Raw genomic sequence first — 6,552 nt, 5'->3', positions numbered from 1 at the left:
GGGAGTGTCTGTCTTCCCAGCATCCTAGCATCAGAGGAGCTCTAGGGGCACCTGGACCCCGAGGCCACGCCCCTGGAGAGGGCGCTGATTGGCCAAGCTGTGTGGAGCTCCGCCTGGGGGCGTGACCTCGGCCCAGGTGAGCGGCGGGCTGCGCTGGGATGGTCGCATCTGCTGCGGAGCACCTGCCCAGACCGGTTCTCCTCCCCGCTTACTTTTTTTTTTTTTTTTTTTTTTTTTTTTTTGCGGTACGCGGGCCTCTCACTGCTGTGGCCTCTCCCATTGCGGAGCACAGGCTCTGGACGCGCAGGCTCAGCGGCCATGGCTCACAGGCCCAGCCGCTCCGCGGCATGTGGGATCCTCCCGGAACGGGGCACGAACCCGTGTCCCCTGCATCGGCAGGCGGACTCTCAACCACTGCGCCACCAGGGGAGCCCCCCCGCTTACTTTTTAACATGATTTTAAGGGGCAAGGGTACAGCTAATGGGCTTTTTTTTTTTTTTGGTATATGTATCTCCTCCTGCTTCTCTTTCAACGTCAGATTCACATATTATCTTTTTGTGGTGATTTAATTATCGGGGGAGAGGAAATCTCAGAATGTTAGTGTTTTCTTTTTTAAATTGAAGTATAGTTGGTGTGCAATGTTATATGTTACAGGTGTGCAATATAATGATTCACAATTTTTAAAGGTTATGCTCCATTTATAGTTCCTATAAAATATAGCCTATATTCCCTGTGTTGTGCAATATATCCTTGTAGCTTATTTTATTTTTTATTTATTTTCTGTTTTTTAAAAAAAATTTTAATTTAATTTTATTTTTTATACAGCAGATTCTTATTAGTCATCAATTTTATACACACCAGTGTATACATGTCAATCCCAATCGCCCAATTCATCAACCCCCACCCCCACCCCACCGCCCCTTTCCCCCCTTGGTGTCCATACGTTTGTTCTCCACATCTCTGTCTCAATTTCTGCCCTGCAAACCGGTTCATCTGTACCATTTTTCTAGGTTCCACATATATGCATTAATATATGATATCTGTTTTTCTCTTTCTGACTTACTTCACTCTGTATGATAGACTCTAGGTCCATCCACCTCACTACAAATGAGTCAATTTCGTTTCTTTTTATGGCTAATATTCCATTGTATATATGTGCCACATCTTCTTTATCCATTCATCTGTCGATGGACCCTTAGGTTGCTTCCATGTCCTGGCTATTGTAAATAGAGATGCAATGAACATTGCGGTACATGACTCTTTTTGAATTATGGTTTTCTCAAGGTATATGCCCAGTAGTGGGATTGCAGTAGTTCTATTTTTAGTTTTTTAAGGAACCTCCATACTGGTCTCCATAGTAGCTGTATCAATTTACATTCCCACCAACAGCGGAAGAGGGTTCCCTTTTCTCCACACCCTCTCCAGCATTTGCTGTTTGTAGATTTTCTGATGATGCCCATTCTGACCGGTGTGAGGTGATATTTTCAGGAGCAAGGGTACAGCTAATGGGCTCTGCTTAAAGCCTACTTTTTGGTCAAACTTTCACATATTTTTCTTCACATTATTTTAATAATTTTGTTTTTTATTTTTATTATTTTTGGCTGCGTTGGGTCTTCATTGCTGCTTGCGGACTTTCTCTAGTTGCGGCGAGCAGGGGCTACTCTTCGTTGTGGTGCGTGGGCTTCTCATTGCGATGGCTGCTCGTGTGCGCGGGCTTCAATAGTTGTGGCACACGGGCTCAGTAGTTGTGGCTCGCGGGCTTAGTTGCTCCGCGGCATGTGGGATCTTCCCGAACCAAGGCTCAAACCTGTGTCCCCTGCATCGGCAGGTGGATTCTTAACCACTGTGCCACCAGGGAAGTCCCTCTTCACATTATTTTAAAATTAATAAAATTTCTCCTTCAGGTCTTGGCCAGAGGGTCAGTTAATTAATGGTGGTGTCTGCCCACCCCTGCGCGTGCACAGGTGGGGCTGGGGCCGCGAGCTGCAGTTCAGGCCTCAGTGAGTTACTTGTGGTGATCAGTGAGTTAGTTACTTGTAGTCAAGAATTTCAAAAGGAAATGTATAAAAAGTATCCAAAACTTTATAGCAGGGCTTCCCTGGTGGCACAGTGGTTAAGAATTCACCTGCCAATGCAGGGGACACGGGTTTGAGCCCTGGTCCAGGAAGATCCCACATGCCGAGGAGCAGCTAAGCCCGTGCGCCACAACTACCGAGCCTGCACTCTAGAGCCCGCGAGCTGCAACTACGGAAGCCCGCGAGCTACAACTACTGAAGCCCGCGCGCCTAGAACCCATGCTTCGCGACAAGAGAAGCCACTGCAGTGAGAAGCCCGCGCACCCCAATGAAGAATAGCCCCCGCTCGCCGCAACTAGAGAAAGCCCACACGCAGCAACGAAGACCCAACGCAGCCAAAAATAAATACATAAAATAAATAAATTTAAAAAAAACCTTTATAGCAGAATCTTTCTTGCATTTTATCTGAGACAGTGCGTTTTTAAATTCTGAAGTGATGTCAGGGGAACCTAGGCACCTTCCCCTCCTGGACCAGGCACCCCAGCATGGAGGACAGTTCGACCCAGGCCTCCAGCCACTGCCCGAGGAAGGCTTTGCTCCACGGTCACACTCCCAGAGTTTGTATCCTGCCCTTTTTTCTTTGTCCTGCTAACAGTTTTTCACCAAAAACAATAAAACAGCCACAGTTATTTTACCAGCAAAACGGGTAGATTTGGCAGCAGCAAAGAAGTGAAGTTCAGGACAGGCAGCTACGGTGAACCACAAGCAAGTCTGGTGAAGCAGAGGAGAAGGGCAAGTTGTTGTAAACAGTCTACTGGAGGAACTGGGTGGTGGCTTTTCATTGGCTGAGAGGCCGCCAGGCGGGGGACATCGTCCTTCCTCCTGCTGGTGGCAGTGAAGTATCTGCTTCTGGCCGCAGGTGCAAGGGACTCTCCGCCTGCTGGGATCTGTGTTGAGGCCCAGGGGCACCTGCCTGAGCGCTTACCCTTCTGGCCTCCCGACTGCATTTTAGTTGAGGTTCCCCTTTGTTAATTTTCACATAAGTCTTCTCTAAACACTGCAGGAGACACTGCTGCAGGTAGCGAGTCGTTTCACCGCTGGGCCGTGTCTGACTTCCAGTATCAGGGAAGGGGTCTGAGTGGTTTTACCTGCATTTGCTGGAGTTTCCACTTCTTCCTTTGACTGGATTCCAAGAAGCAGAATTTGGGGTTGAAAGACTTTAGACCGGCCAGGCTTCTTCACACCCTTGTCAGCTTCAAATGTGGCCATTTCAGCCTCTTTGCTGGTTTGCACATTAGACACAGACTTGTCAGGAAGCGGCTCTCATGAAGGAGCCCCACGCCGGCCAGCCTGCCTCTCCTCGTGGCATCTGCCGGCCTCTCCCAGTCCAGCCCCCCGCCCCAGCCCCCTTCTCACAGGCTCAGTCTGCATCTGGGCCATGGTCTGACGTGATGGCTGCAGTCAGGTGGGTTGGTGACTTGCGGGCCTGGAGGAGCCCAAGTTCCCAGGGGACGGTGAGGACAGCAGGAGGTGTGGACCTGGGCCTGGGAGCCCACAAGGCCCAGAGCACGGGGTCCCGGGAGGAATTGTGGGGGAGCCCCCCCTCGTCCCTCCAGCCGCACCGCCAAAATCGCCAGGAAGCACTGACCCGCACGATGCTGCTTCCTAGGCGCCTGGCCTCCTGATGGCAGCCCCTCGCTGGGCCGGGGGTGCCTCTGGGCCCACGTTCTGAGGGCTCCACGTTAAGCCCCAGGGGTTCTCTTTCTTTTAAACAATCACCATTTGTTAGGCCTCACCACCTCGGGGTGCTCTTGGGCGCCCTTGCTTACCCCCTGTACTTAGCTTGCTCTGGGAGGAAGGCGGGCGGAGTGGTCAGTGCTGGGGGCGCCGTTGGAGCTGCCAGGGCAGGAGGGGGGATGGGGGCTTCAGGCCGGCAGCCCATGTGGGCCACTGGGCACCCAAGGCATCGGGGGCTGAGTCTGCTCCAGGCTTCTCGGGGGCGGGGGGGACCCGTTATTCGGTCCACTGGGAAGGGATTTCGCAGATGTAATTATGATCCTGAGCGTGTGGCCTTCAGACCCGTCCAGGGGGCAGTGCCCAGAGGAGGGGAGCCTCACCAGCAGGTGAGGCCGGTGGGGTCTGCCTGGGCCTGGCCCCTCCAAACTCAGCCCTGGCCCACCCAGCAGGGCCCCTGGCCATCCCCAGGTCACTGGGCTGTGGAGTCGAGGCCTCTGGTTCCTTCCCGAGTGTCCTTCCCAGGCTCTGGGTCCAGCCGGGATGCCCACAGCCTGGGACGGCCAAGCAGCCTTTCTGGACGCTGCCCCTGGTCCCGTGGGTGATGTCTACTCACTTGTCATCCTGGCCATCACCTCAGCAGGCTGCCCCGGGGGGCCAGAACCCCGTCCAGTGCGAGGGCTGTGCCCGAAGGTCCCTCAGTGAGACCCACTCGGGGTGGGGCAGCAGCAGCCGCTAAGGCCTCTGGGACTTGCCCACTGAGCAGCAGATGAGGAAACAGGGAGTCTGCAGCCAAAGTCGCTCAGGTTCGCGACACCTGGGCCCGAGCCCAGGCCTGTCCCCAAACCAGAGATGTGCAGCCTCCCTGGCTGCCCTTTGGGTACCCCTCCACACACGCTGTGGCGTGACCCCTGCCTCCCACCCCCACTTTAGCCTGACCTTGGGGCTCAGCCTCTGGACTCCACGGGCCGGGGGCACTGGCAGAGCAGGGAGGGCACCTAAAACCTCTTCCCCCTGGGGCTGGGGCCAAAGGTCATGCAAGCAAAACCACAGGGCTGGGGAGCCGCCCCCTTGCTGCTTCAGGCCAGCGTCTGGGAGAGTCCAGGGCACCCACGGGCCTCACCGAGCTCCCAGGAAGCCGGCTGAGGTCAGGCTGTGCCTCTGTCCCCGTGGCTGCCTGTCCTGAGCTTCTGGGGGCAGGAGGCCCTCCCCGCAGGGTGCGGGGCGCAGACCAACCCCGTCCCCGCTGTCCTCCGCGGGCTTCACCCGCTCCTCGGCCTGGCCCACACTGACCTCACCTCTTCCACCAAATCCTCAGCGTTTCCAGATTCTGAGGTGGCCCAAGCTGTGGCCTGGACCTTTCTGGGGTGAAATGTGCCGGCAGTGGCCAACCCCGCCCCCTGTGGTGACTCGAGTTCATGGTCCCCCCACCCCGCACCCCCCATCCTCTGGGCTTCTCCAACAGGCCTCCACCCACCGCGCCACTTGGCCTCCATCTCCACAACTGCTCTCACCCCCAGCTGGCCCCCCAGGCAGACTTCCCAGGTCCTGGTACTCAGTGGCTCCCAGGTGTGGGAACCTCAGCAGGACAGGCCCCGGCCACCACGGGGCAGGAACTGCTGGATGCGGAGCCTGACCTGAGAGAGAGGGGAGGCCAGCTGGGTGGGCGCCCAGCACTGAGGCCTTGGGTGAGGTCTGGCCCCGGCGCTGCTCAGACACAGGCCAGGAAAGGCCAGAAGAGGTTTCCAAGGCCACCGCTCTGAAGACCAGAAGCTTCGAGGGACCTCAGGCCTGGCCCACAGAAATGCCCCACCGGCCAGGTCAGGAGACGTCTTGGGTCCCCTGTCCTGTGGCCTCTGGGACCTGGGCTCCGCATCCCCTTCAATGTGCTCCACAAAGCCCAGAAGATCAAGGTTCAGGGGTCAACAGCCTTTGCCAAGGAGCGCGATCCTGCGGGCAGTGTCTCTGTCCACGGTGAGCCTGCCCCTCTGGCCCAGAGACCCCAGCTGGCCGGGCTGACTCCTGCCCTCAAGTAGACAGACACTCTGTTCCTGGAGCAACAGGGCCTAGCTTGGGGTCCGTGCATGGCCGCCTCGAGTTTGGAGAGCCTCAGGCCCCGGCAGCGCCCCCGCCCTGCCCCGCCGCCCGTGCAGCTGACTGTGGTCACGGGCACCTCCCAGTGGACACACCGCCCACCCAGCCCCACAGCGGAGGGACAGCAGATACCTTCCAGCCGCCAAGACGCCTGGGCAGGAAGAGGCCGCGCCCACGCATCCGCCTAGATCCCGACAGGAGGGCGGGGGCCACTCCGCTGCCCGGGCGTCCACCGTGTCTGCCCGCGGTGGCCTCGCAGCAGTGCTTGCAGGGACGCTCGTCCCATCTCTTGCCAGGCTCCAGCCCACAAGGCTGTGTCCACAGCACCTGCTCTGGCTCCTGGAAGAGCCTGGTCCCACCTCTGCCCAGGCCTGGGAGGGAGGGAGGGAGGGAGACCCAGAGCCGGAGCGGGCGGCAGGGGAGGAGGGAGGCGGGAGCTCCAGGCCGGGGCACGTGCCCCACCGGCCTCTGCAGGGCACCCTCGGCCCAGGCCTTGGGCTCCTCCCTGCAGGACCGGCCCTGAAGCCTGACCCCAGAGCACTCGGGACAGGATGTGACTGGGGTGTGGGGGGGACTGCTGGAGCGCAACCCACTACCTATGGGTGGGCCAAGGGCAGGCTCAGCGCATCTGGGCTCCCCAAGCCTGGTCCACCCTCCTCAGCATCTTGGTGTTGGTTACAAAGAACTAAATTAAGTTGTCACTCGACCC

This window comes from Aethalodelphis obliquidens, unplaced genomic scaffold, assembly GCF_003676395.1.
Source record: "Aethalodelphis obliquidens isolate GAN/ISIS:26980383/991018 unplaced genomic scaffold, ASM367639v1 scaffold9, whole genome shotgun sequence".
Classification (NCBI taxonomy): Eukaryota; Metazoa; Chordata; class Mammalia; order Artiodactyla; family Delphinidae; genus Aethalodelphis; species Aethalodelphis obliquidens.
Note: the sequence above shows the minus strand (reverse complement) of the source record.